The 18622-nt window shown below is 33.8% G+C and overlaps 1 protein-coding gene across 6 annotated transcripts in view; it reads right to left on the minus strand.

Annotated features, from left to right (window-relative positions):
- The window catches only part of RIMS2 (regulating synaptic membrane exocytosis 2), a 599507-nt gene that overhangs the window by 360126 nt on the left and 220759 nt on the right, over window positions 1-18622 (minus strand). The window lies entirely within an intron of this gene.

The following is an 18622-nucleotide window of genomic DNA, read 5'->3' on the forward strand; positions in this document are numbered from 1 at the left end:
TGTGCTTAAAACTCAACATTCAGAAAACTAAGATCATGGCATCCAGTCCCATCACTTCATGGCAAATAGATGGAGAAACAATGGTAACAGTGACAGACTTTCTTTTCTTAGGCATCAAAATCACTGCAGATGATGACTGCTGTGAAATTAAAAAATGCTTGCTCCTTGGAAGAAAAGCTATGACCAACCTAGACAGCATATTAAAAAGCAGAGACACTACTTTACCAACAAAGGTCTGTCTAGTCAAAGCTATGGTTTTTCCAATGGTCATGTATGGATGTGAGAGTTGGACCATAAGGAAATCTGGGTGCTAAAGAATTGAAGTTTTTGAACTGTGGTGTTGGAGAAGACTCTTGAGAGTCCCTTGGGCTGCAAAAAAATCAAACCAGTCCATCCTAAAGGAAACCAGTCCTGAATTTTCATTGGAAGGACTCATGCTGAAGCTGAAGCTCCAATACTTTGGCCACCTGATGCAAAGAACTGACTCATTGGAAAAGACCCTGATGCTGGGCAAGACTGAAGGCAGGAGGAGAAGGGGACAACAGAGGATGAGATGGTTGGATGGCATCATCGACTCAATGGACATGAGTTTGAGCAAGCTCCAGGAGTTAGTGATGAACATGGAGGCCTGGCATGCTGCAGTCCATGGGGTCACAAAGAGTCAGACACGACTAAGCGGCTGAACTGACTGACCTACCCAAATCCTAAACTGGACTTACTTTAAGCAGGAATTCTGTAGCACCTACTGAAGGCTAAGAGATCAAGAGAAAATTCAGAAGCCACTGATTAAGTAAGCTTAGAGAGATATTTGCAAAAAATCCAAGGTTTTCCGTTGAGACACCAGAAAATTCAGGCATCAAGAGTAAGAAATCACACCCTAGAAGTAAGAGCAGTGAAGTGAAGTGAAAGTCGCTCAGTCGTGTCCAACTCTTCGTGACCCCATGGACTATACAGTCCATGGAATTCTCCAGGTCAGAATACAGGAGTGGGTAGCCTTTCCCTTCTCCAGATCTTCCCAACCCAGGGATCGAACCCAGGGCTCCTGCATTGCAGGCAGATTCTTTACCAGATGAGCCACAGGGAAGTCCAAGAATACTGGAGTGGGTAGCCTATCCCTTCTCCAGGGGATCTTCCCAACTCAGGAATCGAACTGGGGTCTCCTGTGTTGCAGGTGGATTCTTTACCAACTGAGCTACCAGGGAAGAAGTAAGAGCAGTACCCCATAACAAAAAGGGAATGAGTACAAACAAGGTTTACCTGATGGCTCAGCGGTAACAAATCCATTTACAATGCAGGAGATCCAGGTTCAATCCCTGGGTTGAGAAGATCCCCTGGAGGAGGGCACAGTAACCCACTCCAGTATTCTTGCCCAGAGAATCCCACTGATAGAGAAGCCTGGCAGGCTACAATCCATAGGGTCACAAGGAGTCAGACACAATGGAAGCAACTGAGCATGCATGCACTGTTCAACAAACCCAAAAACCAAGCTTAGTGATCCGCTTCGATTTAACTGCCTGACAAGATTTTTTTTTAAGTAAATTCTTTAATGAAAACATAATGTAGAATCTCTGCAGTGAATCATTTACAATGTTCAGCATACAATGAAGTACTGATCAATGTGAAAAGAGGAAATAAAATGAATCCATAATAAAGGGAACAAAAGGTCAACAGAAGAAGTTCTAAACATGGACAAGAAGCTCAAAATACCTACAACGAATATGTCAAAAAGAATTTAGTGGGGAGGTGGATACAGCAGGTAAACAGAGAGGGAATTTCAGCAGATTGATAGAAGCTTGGGGAAAAAAGTGTCAATTCTAGAACTGAAACTGCAATAAGAGAAGTATAGAGTACATTACACATGTTCAACAGAGTGGATAAAAACAGCAAAGAATGAACAGATTACTATAAAGTAAAGACACAGAAAGAGAAAAAAGAAAACAGAAAAGCAGGCAAGGTTGGTGGGGCAGTATCAAACATTCAAACACATATATTATTGGAGTCATAGAGGAAAAGGGGGAACAGATGGAGAAGAGGAAATACTAAAAGAGATAATGACCAATATTTTAAAAAATTGATGACAAGTCATTTCATACATCCAAGTAACTCCGTGAACCACAATGAAAATATAAAGAAAAACACACCTAAATACTTCAAACTATTAAAAACAAAAGGCAAAGAGCTCTCTTAAAAGCAACCAGAGAAAAAGGACACAATACCTATAAGAAAAAAAAAAATGAAATCACAGCTGACTTCTTTCCATGAACATTGAAAGCCAGAAGACAACTGAAAGACAAGTCCAAATATATGTCATATGAAGCCTAAGAATGAGATATGTTAAGAATGATGTATCTTAAGAGAGAAAGAAAAAGTTCACCTAAATCTACATCTAATCTGTAATTAAGCACCCTTCCAACAAGTGAAGACAAGAATAAAGACTTTTTTAAACTACAAGGCTGAAAGAAGATCAACCATACAACATGCATACTAATAAAAGGTGGAACAGAAATGATACCAGAAAGGGGCCCAAATATGGAGAGAAGAATGAAGATAACCAAAAACAGCAAATATGTGAGTAATTATAAAAAAAAATTCTTTCTAAAAATCAAAAATGTTGATAATTGGATGAAAATTTAGAATGTATGGTATGTTTCTAATATTTATGTATGGTAAGATATATAATGACAACAGCAAAAGTACAATGGAGGTAAAAATGAAATTATTTAATTATAAGGTTCATATATGGCATAAGATTCTAATATTAATTCATGGTAGAATTATAAATTCTATAAATTCTAAGAATGCACAGTACAATTCCAAGAGGAATACTTCTAAAAAGTTATAGTTTAAAACATATTAAAGGAGATACTATGGAATACCAAAAATTAATTCATAAATCAAACTCAAGGATTAAAAAAGAAAATGAGGGGAAAAAATGAAAGAAATAGAAAGAAAATAACTAGCTGGTAGATTAAGTCTAACTGCATAAGCAATTATATGAACTGTAAATGGACAAAGCATTCCAATAAAAAAAAAGAGAGACTAGAGAAAAACCACATGCTGTCGCTCTGCCTCTCTCTCTGCCTCTCTCTCACATACATACACGTACACTCTAAATATAAGGAATCCAACAGGTTAAGACAATGGGAAAGGATATTCTACACACATACTCACCATAAAAAGTCAATGAGTATACCTATGGCTGATTCATGCTGAGGTTTGACAGAAAACAACAAAATTCTGTAAAGCCATTATCCTTCAGTAAAAAAATAAATTAATTAAAAATAGTCAATGCAGCTACAATAATACCAGATAAAATATAATACAAGGAAAATATTACCTGAGTTAAAGGGAAAGATTTCACAGCAATAGATATATTCTTTAAAAAATGACAACTTTAAGTGCTAATATATCCAATAACAGAAAAATAAAATACATAAAGCAAAAAAATGACATAGGACTATAAGAAACAGACAAATATGTAATCATGGTTGGAAGTTTTAACACTCAGTGTCAAAAAAAAGACAATTAGTAAGGATATAGAAAATGTAAGACAACAAGAAAACTAAATAACAGGCCATATACCTGGTGAACAATCATGCAAAAATCCTCAAAAAAAATTAGCAAATGACTTCAACAATATATTAAAAAAAAAAATCATGATCAATCAAAGTGATACACCATTCAACAAAACTGATGGTACATCAATTAACAAAATGAATGATAAAATTTGACCATTCTAATAGACACAGAAAATGCACTTGACAAAATACAACACTTATTCATGAAAAAAACTCTCAACAAAGTTCAAAGAGAGCATACATCAATATAATAAAGGCTATGCATGACAAGCCGACAGCTAATATTATACTCAAAGATCAGGAAGAAGACAAGGTGCTCCTCCTTGCCACTTTTATTCAATGTAGTACTATAAGCTCAACACAGTACTATAAGTCCTAGTCAGAGTAATTAGTCAAGAAAAAGAAATGAAAGGAATACAAAGCAGAGAGAAAGAAGTACAACTGCCTTTATTTGCAGATGACATGATATCATATATATGTATGTGTATGTGTGTGTGTATATATATACACATACAGGGACTTCCCTGTAGCTCAGATGGTAAAGAATCTGCCTGCAATGCAGGAGACCCAGGTTTAGTTCCTGGGTTAGGAAGATCCTATGGAGAAGGGAATGGCAACCCACTCCAGTATTCTTGCCTGGAGAATTCCACAAAGGAGCCTGGCAGGCTACAAATGTATATGTCTGTATATACAGACATACATACATATATATATATACATATATATATTAGTTCTAACAATATTTTTGATAGAGGAGCTCTATCAAAAATATTGTTAGAACTAATAAATTCAGTAAAATTGCAGGAAAGAAAATCAATATACAAAAATCAGCAACACTTGTATATACAAACAACAAACTATTAATATAAGGAAGAGAAATTAAGAGAACAATTCCATTCACAACTGCATCAAAAAATAAAATACCTAGGAAAAAAATCTGATAAAGAAGATGAAAGGCCTATACACTGAAAACTATAAAACAATGATGAACACATGTAAACCAATGGCTGATTCACGTCAGTGTATGGCAAAAAACTACTACACTATTGTAAGTAATTAGCCTCCAATTAAAATAAATAAATTTTAAAAAAAAAGAAAGAAAGAATGAGGGACTTCCCTGCTGGTCCAGTGTTTAGAATTTGCCCTCCAATACAGGGGATGTGGTTGGATCCCTGGCAGGGGAACTAAGATCTCACAGGCCACTGGGAAACTAAGCTTGCACACAGTAACGGTTCTCCGAAGAATGGAACCATCTCGCCTGTGATCTAGGGCCCATGCATTACACCGAAGGGTCTCAGATGCCACAAGGCATCTGTGTGCTGCAACTGAGACCCAATGCAGCCAAATAAACAAAATGTAAAAATTTAAAAAAATAAAAGAAATAATGGTATAAGTGTATTGTCTAGAAGCATGGAGGTGAGGGCCAGAAGAAACAGCTAAATAGAAGTTTAAAAGTGACTAACCTCTGAAGAATGGGACTGGGGTACAGAGAAGGTGACCAAGGGTTCTATTATTTTTATCTTGAGACCATCAGTTCTGTTTAATACTTTTAATCACAAGTATGTTTTACATTAATAAATATTTATTCATTTCAATAAATAAATATTCTTAATGAAAAAATAAGTAAAAATAAAACAATGATGAAAGAAACTGAATAACAAAGAAAAAACTGAAACATACACAAATAAATGGAAAGATAGTTGATGCTTATAGGATAGAAGCATTAATATAGCTAAAATTTCCATATTACCTATAGCAATCTACAGATTCAATGCAATTTATATCAAAATTCCAATGGCATTTCTCACAAAAGAAGAAGAACCATTCCTAAAATTGGTATGGAACCACAAAAGACCTCAAACAGCCAAAGCAAACTTGAGGAAGAATAAAGTTGGCAGCATTACACTTCAATTTCAAACTATATTATAAAGCTATGGTAGTCCAAACAGTATAATACTGGCATGAACCAGACATTTAATTCAAAGGAACAGAATAGAAAGCCCAGAAATAAACCCACACATATGTGGTCAATTAATTTATGACAAAGGAGTCTGCTATATAATGGAAAAATGATAGTCTCTTCAATAAATGGTACTACAAAGACTAGACAGCCACATGCAAAAGAATGAAACTGGACCACTCTCTTACATGATACACAAAAACCAACTCCAAATGGACTGATGACATGAATGTAGGGCATGAAACCATAAAACTAAGAGAAAAAAAATCACAGGGAATAAGCTCCTTGACATCGATTTTGACAATGATGTTTCTGAACTTGACAACAAAAGCAAAGGGGGGGAAAGCAAAAGTAAACAAGTGGGATTACATAAAACTAAAAACCTTCTGTACAGCAAAGAAAATCATCAAGAAAATGAGACGGTAGTGAAAGAAAATACTTGCAAATCATATGTCTGAAAAGAGGTCAATATTCAAAGTATACAAAGAACTCATACTATTCAATGGAAAAAAATCCAATTAAAAAAATGGACAGAAGATCTAAATAGGCATTTTTCAAAGATGACAACAAATGACCAACAGATCCATGAAAAGGTGCCCAACATCACCAGTCATCAGGAAATGCAAATTAAAACCACAATGAGATATTACCTCACACCTATTAGAACACCTAGTATCCAAAAGACAGGAAATAACAAGTGGTGACATAAATTTGGAAAAGAAGGAATCTTTTTCTGCATTGTTGGTGGGAATGTAAATTGTTTCAGCCACTGTGGAAAACAATATAAAGGAGCCCCAAAAAACTAAAAATAGAACTACTATATGAATCAGCAATTCCACTTCCAAGTACTTATGCAAAGTAAATGAAAATACCAACTTAAAAGGATATATATGCACCCCCACATTCACTGCAGCATTATTTACAACAGCCAAGACACAGAAACAACCTAAGCATCCACAGATGGAAGATAAGGAAAATGTGCAATATATACACAACGAGATATTATTTAGCCTTTGAAGAAGGAAATTCTGCCATTGGCAACAACAGAGATGGACCTTGTGGGCATTATGCTAAATGAAATATTCAGATAGAGAAATACAAATGCTGTGTATCTCACGTGTGGCATCTAAAAACAAATGCATAGATACGAGAGGAAATGGGTTGGTGCCAGTCGAGGTCTGTGGGGATAGGGGGGAGAATGCAAGGGATTCAAAAGATATCAAGCTCCTGTTACAAAATAAATAAGTCCTGAGGATGTAATATACAGCATGGAAACTATGGTTAACAAAACTGTATTTTATATTTAAGAGTTGCTAAGAAAGTAAATCTCATCACACAATTTAAAAAATTGCAACTGTTGTGGTAATGGATGCTAACAAAACTTATTTGGTAATCATTTTGCAATACATAAATATATCCAATCATTGTATAGTGTATCTACAACTAATACAATATTTTTTCAATTACATCTCAATTTTTAAAGAATTATTATTAAATAAGAAAAATTTTAAAATAGAAACGGACAGAACTACTAACCAAGGAACATAAAAAGCCTCTACAAGCTGAGAGTAGCTCCCAGCTGACAGCCAGCAAGGAAATAATTATCTCAAGTCCACAAACACAAAGAACTGGGTTCTGCCAACAAACTTAATGAACTTGGAAGTAGATTCTTCCCATGATCTTCCAGATAAGAGCCCAGGCTAGCCAATATCTTCAGTCAACCTTGTGAAATCCTAAGTAGAGAAGCCAGAACTCACCTAGATTTTCAACACACAGAGCTGCAGTTAATAAGTGGGTATTGTTTTAACTTACTAAGCTTGTGGTAATATAAAATTAATACTGATATTAAGTGTTTTATATAGTAATGAACTTTCTTTATATAAGCCAATATGAATAAAAATAATAACTAATGAGAGAAAAAAAGATTCATATGCTCATGCAAGTGAAGAATTCCATATAATCTTTGGATAGTATAATCAAATTGTGGTAGCATTTTCATTAAAATTGCTCATCTACATATTTGTTACAATGCCAGTGGCAAAGGATATAATGAGCATTTTCAAGCTCTGTGAACTTCATGGAAAGTATGGTAATTTTCTTTGAAATATATATTGCTCTAAGCGTATTTCACTGTCAGATTTACATTTTTTGCAAATAGTTTAACAAAAAATAAAAGAAAACTGTTCAATTTCTTGAGAAAAGGTAATGTATCCCACTTTTATGTTCACCAAGTTGTTTCAAAGTTAAGCTATAACTCAGGAGATCCAAAGTAATATTCAGAAAAATGTTCAATGCAAAAAATGCACTGTAACATTGGAAAAATTATCAATTTAAAAAATAGGCCATAATTACAGATCATCAAATTTTCATCACATAGTTTTCACTTTTTATATTGTGATTGACATCAGTTGAAGAATCAATTGGTGACTACTCTCACAAAGATGAACTTCATCTTTTGCCTACTTATTGTCATCACAAACATCATCAATTTTCCTTTAAAAATTCTCATGGAAAATATCTTTGAAATGGATGCTCATCCAACTAAAAGATAAAGAATAAATATGATGATTTTTGTGTCATCCAATCAGACAATTTCTCAATTTCTCTTTCTGGTCTATTAGACCAGTTATATCAATCTTATGTTTTCTACCAAGAAAGCCTATGCAGACCCTGCTCTTATGGATCAAGTACAGTAGTAAAGAAGGGCTTCCCTGGTGGCTCAGACAGTGAGGAATCTGCCTGCAATGAAGAAGACTCAGGTTCATTCCCTGGGTCAGAAACATCCCCTGGAGAAGGGACTGGCTACCCACTCCAGTAATCTTGCCTGGAGAATTCCATGGACACAGTCCTTGGGGTCACAAAGAGAGGGATACAACTGAGCAAATAACACTTTAACTTTCACAGCAGTAAAGCAGGCTTCCCAGGTGGCTCAGTGGTAAAGAATCTGCCTGCCAATGCAGGAGCTGCAGGAGTTGTTATGTTGTATCCCTGGGTCAGGAAGATCCTGTGGAGGAGAAAATGGCAATCCACTCCAATATTCTTGTGGGGATAATCCCATGGACAGGGGAGCCTGGCAGGCTGCAGTCCATGGGGTCACAAGGACTCAGACAGGGCTGACCACACGTGCCTGGACAGTAGTAAAAAAAAGACTAAGCCACCAGTCACAGCTGCCAAGCTCTGAAACATAGCTGCTATAAATCAAACTGCTCTGCAAGTATGAAATACACACCAGATTTTGAAGACCTTTTACCAAAAAAGCCATAATCTAAAATAGTTCATTTATTGTTTTATATGCATTATGTGTTGAAATGGCAATACCTTGAATTGTTATTGTTCAGTTGCTAAGCTGTGTCCAACTCTTTGTGACCCCATGGATTGCAGCATGCCAGGCTCCTCTGTCCTCCACTATCTCCTAGAGTTTACTAAACTTCATGTCCATTGAGTCTGTGATGCTATCTAACCATCTCACCTCTGCTGTCCCCTTCTCCTTTTGTTTTTGGATAGACAGAGTTAAATAAAATATATTATTAAAATTAATTTCCAGGGAACTCCACTCAATACTCTGTAATGACCTATATGGGAATAGAACCTAAAGAAGAATGGATGTATGTATATGCATAATTGATTCACTTTGCAGTATAGCAGAAATTAACTTAACACTATAAATCAACTATACTCCAATAAAAATAATTTTTAAAAAATAAAATTAATTTCAAAAAATTTAAAAGTTACATATTCTCTATAAATTCTTATGATAATTTAACTAACATATGAGATTCCTAATCAGTCACTAGCCAATGATATTTGGAAAAGCACAGCAAATTATAGAGTATGAAGATGAGGTTACGGAGGAATCTATAGATATAATTTCTGCCAAGATAGCACTTAACAAATACAATTAAAAATACTAAAGAACAGATACCTCTTTTGATAATGGCCAAACAGCTCCCATCAAATGAACCATCCCAAAGATAATGTGTTCTGGGCAAAATGTGAACAAAAACTACTTGAAGGCCCTAGATAGTAACAAAAAGAAGACAGACACTGGGATGCAACTGACATTTGGAAGGAGAGAATGACACTGGATGAATTTCCCATTTTTATGGCTTTTAGTCAAATCTAATCAATACCTAAAGGCTAAATCCATATTAGAAAACTCGGTTTTAGCTTGAAAAATGAGAAGAATTTCAACAAATAGAGCATGTAGAAAGTGAGGACAGAATGACAAAAAGAAAGCTACAAAAAGAAAAAATTAAATTCCATGTATAATAAACACTGTCCAAATCTCATGTATGCACAGGAAGACTTCAAACAGTTCAGTTAAAATTAAAATAATTAAGCCAAAATTTCAGCTGTTGTACCTCAGGGGAAATAAAGTCTGTGGCTCAAGTTCTGCCAAGTTAACTTGCTTTAAAAATAATCAGCACTTGGAACAGACTTCAGAGTCTCCATCTAGAACGTACTGTTGAACATGTCCAAGATACTATTAAAATTTATTCAATAAATTAAGGAATAGAAAATCATGATTCTTACTCAAGAGAAAAGACCATCAAGAGAGACTGACAGCTAACCTAGATGCTACAGTTAGCAGAAAAGGATTTGAGAGCTACCATAATAACTGTATTAAAGGAGGTAAAGATAATACGCTCATAATGAGTGAAAAGATAGGAGATCTCAACAGAGAAATGATGACTATTCAAAACAACCATATGGAAATTTTAGAATGAAAAATAAAATTTCTGAAATTAGAAATCCACTAGATGAGCTTTTAATCAGATAGAGATTAGGAAAGAAAGATCCCATGAACTCGATAATTATATAATCTGAAAAGGAGAGAGAAAAATTTTAATTACACAATATCTGGGGTAATTTCTAAATAGTTAAAAATACAAACAATTGAATGAAAAGAAAGTTAAGATAAAAACACCACTTAGTGAAACAATTGATACAAACTAGAGAGAAAATGAACAGAGCTTAAAATTTAAAAATAAACCAATCAAGCAAACAAGAGGAAAGTTCATGAATTACAAAATATCAATATCAAATATAAAAGAAAGGTTATCAGTATCAATTCCATAGATATTAAAAATAAAGGAAAATTATGAAATTTATACCTTTCTAAAAACTGTTAATAAAGGGCTATCACAACTTCTATTTAACACTGTACTATCTGTCCTAATGAAAGAAGAAAAAGAAACAAAAAGCATAAATACTGGATATGAAGTAGAACTATATCTATCTGCAGATGACATGAATGTTTACATAGGATACTGTAATGAACCTAAAATAGTTATCACAACTAATAAATAAATTTGGCAAGGTTAACACTGAAAATAAATTATTTACATTGAAGTTGAAAGCAACTAGAAACTGAAATTTTTAAAAGAATTCTATTTATAGTATGATCAACTACTTTACATGCTTATAAAAAAATAGTCATTCAAGACCTCTACCCTTAAAACTACAAAACATCCTTAGAAGACCTAAATAAATGAAGACACATCCAATAGGAAAAATTAATGTTTTTAGGTGCTAATTCTCCCTAATCAGTGTACAGAAATACAATGCAATCCCAGACTCTATCCTAGCATACTTTTAAATAAAAATTAACAAATTGACTATAAAATATATATGAAAATGCAAAGGACCTAGAATATCCAATATCTACAAAGGTGACAAAGCAATCCAACAGAGAGTATAAAATCTTTAAGTATTTTTAGCAAATTGTGGTAAAACACTGAATAACAACCAGGAAAATTACAAATCTTGACCTCTACCTCCCACCATTCACACAAAAAATAATGTGCAATGGATTGTACACCTAAACTGAAAAGCTAAAACTCTAAACCTTCTGGAAGATGTATAGGAGTATAGCCTGCCAACTTAGGGATTGGCAAATCGTTAGCACAGAGAAAACAAAAACCGTAAATTAAAAAATTGATAAATTAGATTTTTATCAAAATTAAAACTTCTGCTCATTTAAAGGGATTATTAAGAAAATAAACAGGCAAACCACAGACTGGGAAATATATTCACAAAGCATATATCTAACAAATGACTGATACCTAGAATAGATAAAGAATTTTTGCGACTCATTAATAAAAATAAAAACAACCTAATTTTTAAAAAATTGAACAGACACTTCACAAAGGAAGATATACAAATGGCCAATGGGTGTATGAAAAAGTGACATTGTTAGTCACCAGGCAAATACTACCAAAAGGAGTTGCTATTATAAATTCATCACAATGACAAACAATTAAAAGACATATATCAACAAATGTCCAAAAGTGTGAGGAACCACCAAAACTCTCAAACGTATTTGGTGAGAGTTTAATTATTTTTAAAAAATGATCTGGCATAATAAAACTAAATTGTTTTTAGTTTTGGGCCTTGGGTCTCCAAAGACCCAAGAATTTCTTTTCTAGATAGTCATCCAACAGAAATAAAAATGTATGTCCACAAAAATATTAATATGAGTATAAAATATTCATAAAATAGAAAACTACTCATAAGGAAAGGGAAAACTAATCATATATGCACAACATAAATGAATTTTTTAAATTATGCTGATCAAAAGTCTTTCATAAAAGTGTATCACCTACATGGTTTCAATTACATGAAGTTCTAAAACAGACAAAACAATCTACACTAAAAAAATAAATAAATAATCAGAACAATACTTGGTTCTGGAGGCTGAGGGGAGATAGTATTGAGTGTAAAAAATCATGGGAGATGTAAGTGTGGGAATTCAGAGGTTAATAAATATATAGTCTCTAATTCAAGAGGCTCACCCTATAGTGACTACCCTGATATAACATGGTCAGTAAGTAGCAGACCCAAGATATGAACACAATCCCTGTGTTCAACACTACACAACATAAAGCTAACACAATACATTAGAACAGTCGGGCACAAATCACCTGCTGACATGGCAGCTCTCCTTGCCAATTTCCTTTATCTCTATATCTGACATTTCAAAGGTCATGCAATGAAATGGAAAGTTTAAAGGAACTTAACTGAGAAGTCCTGAATTTAAGTAAGCAGCTGAAAACTGTATTTCCTAGAGCCTAATTTGGGTCCCACGTCCCACTTTCTAAACCAGAGCTGCTCTACTTTTAACTATTTTACATACTGAGTTAGATTTTAAAGGAAATGTTCTCAGCTAAAATCAAAAGACAGACAAAAATCATGACTTGAAAAACACTAGACAAAGAGCCCTCATAGTTGAAGATACCACAATTTTAACTTGTAATGTCACTTTGCCCCAAAAGAACTGCTCACAAACATTTCAACCCAGGTCTCCCACGTTGCAGGCAGATTCTTTATCAACTGAGCCATGAGGGAAGCCCTCTGAGATCCTTAAAACTTCTCAAATGCAGAAGCTAAATTCCTAGATCAGCCTTAGGAATTCTTTTCTTAGGGACATGAATCTTTGCCAGTAATTCATAAATGGATGTGAAGGGTCCATAGCATATATGAAATGAATTCATTTTGCTAGTCAGTGAATTAAATAAAGTGAGTTTACCAGTAATTATCTTTTTTGAGTTTTATAAGATTTCTTACAATCACATAAAAGGTGATAATAAAAAAGTATAGCTAATTTTTACTTGTCAGTCATCAACAAAAGCAGTAATGTTATAAATAAAAGTTCTTTGAATAAAGAAAATAGTACTTAGTGCCTATATATCAGTATCAGATTAAGTATCTATACTAATAATTTTGGTATACAGCCATGATTCACAGTAAACATTCCAGTAAAAGTATTAATGATACAACTCTAGAAATCAAAAGACATTCTGATTAGAAATATAGAGAGTTGTTAAGATAAGCTTTTATTTCTGTAATATAACTATTAGCATTATGATAACTATTATGTATTTAACAAGGTTTGTAGATACACTCTGGAGCTTCCCTGGTGGCTCAGCAGTAAAGAATCTATCTGCAAAGCAGGAGAGATGGGTTTGATCCCTGGGTCAGGAAGATCCCCTGGAGAAGGAAATGGCAACCCATTACAGTATTCTTGCCCAGGAAATGCCATGGATAAAGGAGCCTGGTGGCCTACAGTCCATGGGGTCACAAAAGAGCTGGACACGACTCAGTAACTAAACAACAGTAGCTTAGATACTGACGTGTGTATGTCTGTGTATGCACATGTGTACGTTCGTACCCACCTCTTGCGTGCTTTACCTTTCAGAATATAGACTGTTTACGAAACATTCTTCCTGTCATGAAAAACTGATGCGCTGTGATCATACCAACTAAAACAATGCATACTGAGCACACTGCACTCCCAGAACTATGAAAACTAAGAATGCTGTTCTTTCGATGTCAAAGTAGTCGTGAATGTGCCATGATGAATAACAGGTGTCCGTGCCAAAAATTCTGAGCACAAATTGATGGCTTCATTACAAACCAAAGCAATAGTAAAAAGCTATATAAAAGACTAAATACTTGTAACCAAAAATACTACTAGATGAAACAGTTAAATAATTACTTTGCAAAATCAAATTTTATTTAAGATAATATTAATGTTTTAGAGGGCTTCCCGAGTGGTGCTAGTGGTAAAGAACTCACCTGCCAATGTAGGAGACCTAAGAGACCCAGGTCCGATCCATGGGTTGGGAAGATCCCCTGGAAGAGGGCATGGCAATCCACTCCAGTATTCTTGCCTGGGGAATCCCCATGGACAGGGCAGCCTGGCGGGCTACATGCAGAGTACATCATGTGAAATGCCGGGCTGGATGAAGCACAAGCTGGAATCAAGATTGCCAGGTGAAATATCAATAACCTCAGATACACAGATGACACCACTCTTATGGCAGAAAAGCGAAGAACTCAAGAACTTCTTGATGAAAGTGAAAGAGGAGAATGAAAAAGTTGGCTTAAAACTCAACATTCAGAAAAGTAAGATCATGACATCCAGTCCCATCAGTTCAAGGCAAATAGATGGAGAAATAATGGAAACAGTGAGAAACTTCATTTTGGGGGGCTCCGGAGAAGACTCTTGAGAGTCCCTTGAACTCCAAGGAGATCCAACCAGTCCATCCTAAAGGAAATCAGTCCTGAATATTCATTGGAAGGACTGATGTTGAAGTTGAAACTCCAATACTTTGGCCACCTGATGCAAAGAACTGACTCATTGGAAAAGATCCTGATGCTGGGAAAGATTGAAGGCAAGAGGAGAAGGGGACGACAGAGGATGAGATGGTTGGATGGCATCACCGACTCGATGGACATGAGTTTGAGCAAGCTTTGGGAGTTGGTGATGGACAGGAAAACCTGGCGTGCTACAGTCCATGGGGTGACAAAGAGTCGGACATGACTGAGCAACTGAACTGAACTAAACTGAACTGAATGTTTTAGAGGAAAAGAGCCCATTTACACTAGGTGAATTCAAGCTTCACATTTCAGTTTTATAATTAGAGTGGATCTGTAATTTATTGTCAAATGACAACACTTTTGAGAGGAAAAGTAGTAGTAACAATAATCAGTGGGAGACAGCAGGCATAAACGGAGGCCAGCCCAGCCAAATCTGATCACATGGGAACCTTACTTGTAATTGAAAATGTCAACAAATCTGAATCTTCTTTGATCTACTAGGTTTTTTAAATTTTACTTTTAAATACTAAAGCCTGTGCATAGCTCATTATATACAGATGGAAAGGAGAGAGAAAGTGTGTGTCTTTAATATCCATTCTGAATAAATTATAGCCCTATTATGCCCCTGTGTGGCCAGCCGGCACAGCAAACTCACTGACATACATTAAGTGACAAAGAAATAATTACAAGGTTTGGAGGAAAAGAACAAGAAATATTACTAAAAATCAGAAAAAGCAAAACTTAGAAAATATTAAGTACATTTTTTCCACAAAAGATTTATTACAAAAGATAATCATCATTATCATGTTATTTAAATACTGCTCAAAGCAAATGATTACTCAAGGCACTGAATACTGTTAAAAATATACCTTCTAGCATCCCAACATTTTTGTTTGCTTCCAAAGATAAGATCACAAATTTAGATTCCATAATGAACTTAGTACTTCAGAATTTTGTTGCTGGTAACAAAAGGAATTATCTTTATATCCTGATCAAGTCATTTAACTTGGGGCAAAATGAGTTTAGGGTAAGAAATTTTGATAATAAGAATATAAATGAAAGTGTCATTTCATCAAAACCTATCAAGTGGATTTACATCAGATGCAGACACAGATTTTTATTTTTCTTGTTGGACCTTTTTGGTTTTGTTATTTTAATTATAAAAGAAGATGGTACTCTGCCACCTCTTTTACGTACAAAAATGGTACTTAAGAAGCACAAGATAGGAGAGTCACCTATTTCAGTTTAAAATGTAAGAGCTATGTTATATCGTTTCCAATAAAAAGTCCATCTAAAATATTTTTATTATTTTCAAACAAAAGAAATTTCAATTATTCATTAGATAAAATATTTTAACAATCTATACATATCTCTGGTTTAGTGACTTAGGATACATCAAATATTATTGTGTATTGAAAATCTTCACTTCTTTGACAAACTGAATTTGAAAATATTTTTGGAGTAATTATTATGGAAGATTTTAATTTTTTAACCTTTTATTGCTTATATGTCATAGAGGTAATCTGCCCTAGCACCTGAAAATCTGATGAAAGTTGAGCTGCAGATTTAGGGACAAGATTAGTTACCTAGAAAAAGTCTCAAGAAAACTATTTGAAAGAGTCCTCTTTCAATAATAGATTATCTACAATTGACATGTTGTACTATTCTAGTAATTTCTCCTAGAAAGTAATTCAGAATAAAATATAACGTGATTGCCCATACCTATGATGTTATGTTTCTATCACTTTAAAGATCATACTTAATGTCACAATACAATAACTGAATATTCCATTTCAATTAATACTACTAAACAATAATTATTCATGTAATAACAACACTATTCTTTCCAGAGTGATAGTTATAGAAATGATGCTTCAACTTTAAGACCATTATTATGTACAGTCCACAAAGCTGCAAGGCCTATTATTTAGATACATTTTTAAAGTTATTGTAAGAGTACAACGTCTGATGACATACTCAGATCATCTTTGTTCTATAAATTTTTCTTCAAGGATGATTTTTTATTCTACATCTTACTTTCTGATTTAATGTCTAAGCAAAGTAAGAATTTTAAAAAACTACTTTATCTGATTCAAACACAAAGAAATCAAAACATTAAAATATGTGGAGATACTAATTACAAGCTCATATAAACTCATTTTCCTCTATCATATTTCTTAAATAATAACTATTTGCATAACTGGTTTTGCTTATTAAAAGTAAATCAAGTAGTTTATATTTATGAAAATCAATAGATTGACAGGCAAAAAATGTCATGTTTTCTTAAGACTAACAAGTTAAAGATATAAAGACAGGGGATTTATTCCTCCTAAGATAGAATAAATTCTTCATTTACTAACTAGTAGTTTCAGATAACTTTAGATAAAAAATTTTTAAAGTTAAATCAGGCTGATCTTACAAAAGCATTAGAAACTTCACAATTTGATGTTTAACTGCAGCAACCTAAAACTCCAGGTTTTTAATCATGAAAGCATTGCAATTATGAGCATGCCCATTATAATAGAAACTTGAAGCCAAGCAAAAGAATCGGAGTCAGGATACACAAAATTCCCTCAAGAAATAGATTTTTTTCAAATTTTAAAACTACTAACATTTACTTTAAAACAAATTCCATACCATGCTGTTAATAGCACAACTTCTAAAGTGAATGTGCACTCAGCCCTAACATTAATAAACACATAAGCTCTTGGCATTACAAAGAAAGAAACAGAAATCAAACAAGGAAAAGATGTATAAAGGATAAGTACCCATCCTAAAAGTCTGATAGCTTCAAATCATGGAAATTTTTAAAAAGCCATGCTGCTTCTTTTACATAAATGTAAAATGCAATACAGATTATTTTTATCATTACAGAAACTCAAGCAATGTATTTCTAAACTAAAAAAAAAAAGTATCTTAAAATATAGACAGTCTCTTTTAGAATATCACAGAATTTCATAACTCATATATTTTTAACTAGTCCAAAAACTAAATGTAGAAAAAAAAAATCAAATTAGTTAATTGAACAGAACTGTAGAAGGAAAGAAGTGAAATTTACAAAAAACAGATGTTATTCCATATTTCATGAAAAGGTCATAGATAAATATATCATCAGTAAACATTTTAAATTTCAACAAATTCTAAAAGCTTCCTTTTCACTTGCTAAATTAAAACAAATACTGGGTAATAGGTATTTTTTTAATCCTAAAATAGCCTGCCTCACACTGTTCAGAGATCCTAGAAGAGACCAGCAAAAATGCATTCAATATTCTATGCACTCTTAGTTCCCCCTCAATTTCCAGAAGGTTTCAGTACATTATCATGTTCACTGTATTTCTTTCTCAGTCTTTCTCTACACATATTTAGTTAAAATGGGGTCTTTCTTAAACAAGGTATATAACATCAGAAATACTCAAAAGGCAAACAACTTAAATGAGGGAAAAACTGGGTGATAAAACTGCATTTCAAAAGCATTCTTTAATAAGCTAACTGTTACAGTGAAAGCCAGAGAAACCATCTAAAACATATGTCCGTGATTTAACAACCTTCACCATACACACATACACACACACTGAAAAAGATCAAGTTGAAAAAGCAATAGGAATTTATAACAAAGCATCCTTCCAAACTAGCCGATCTCATACAAAGCATTATTAGCAGTTCCATAACATAGCTTGTTTTAAAGTGATTATTGATCTACCCTGCATAGAGGGTAGGTCTTGGACCTAGAAAACGTTTTCTGCATGTTTTACAAAAAAGCATGCATGACTGCTAATTCACATTTTCCAACAAATCACATATGATTATATAGCCCCATCCTTACATATGCAATGCAATCACTGCCGTGATCACAAAGGAAAAAACCTATCAGACATTTTAAATTAATCATTTTATTTATTAGAAAATGAAATCATGAAACAGCCTATATTACATTTCAGAGGTCAAGCTAGTTAAATTTAAGATGTTTTTGTGCCTTGAAGTA

This window comes from Dama dama, chromosome 21 (assembly GCF_033118175.1).
Source record: "Dama dama isolate Ldn47 chromosome 21, ASM3311817v1, whole genome shotgun sequence".
Classification (NCBI taxonomy): Eukaryota; Metazoa; Chordata; class Mammalia; order Artiodactyla; family Cervidae; genus Dama; species Dama dama.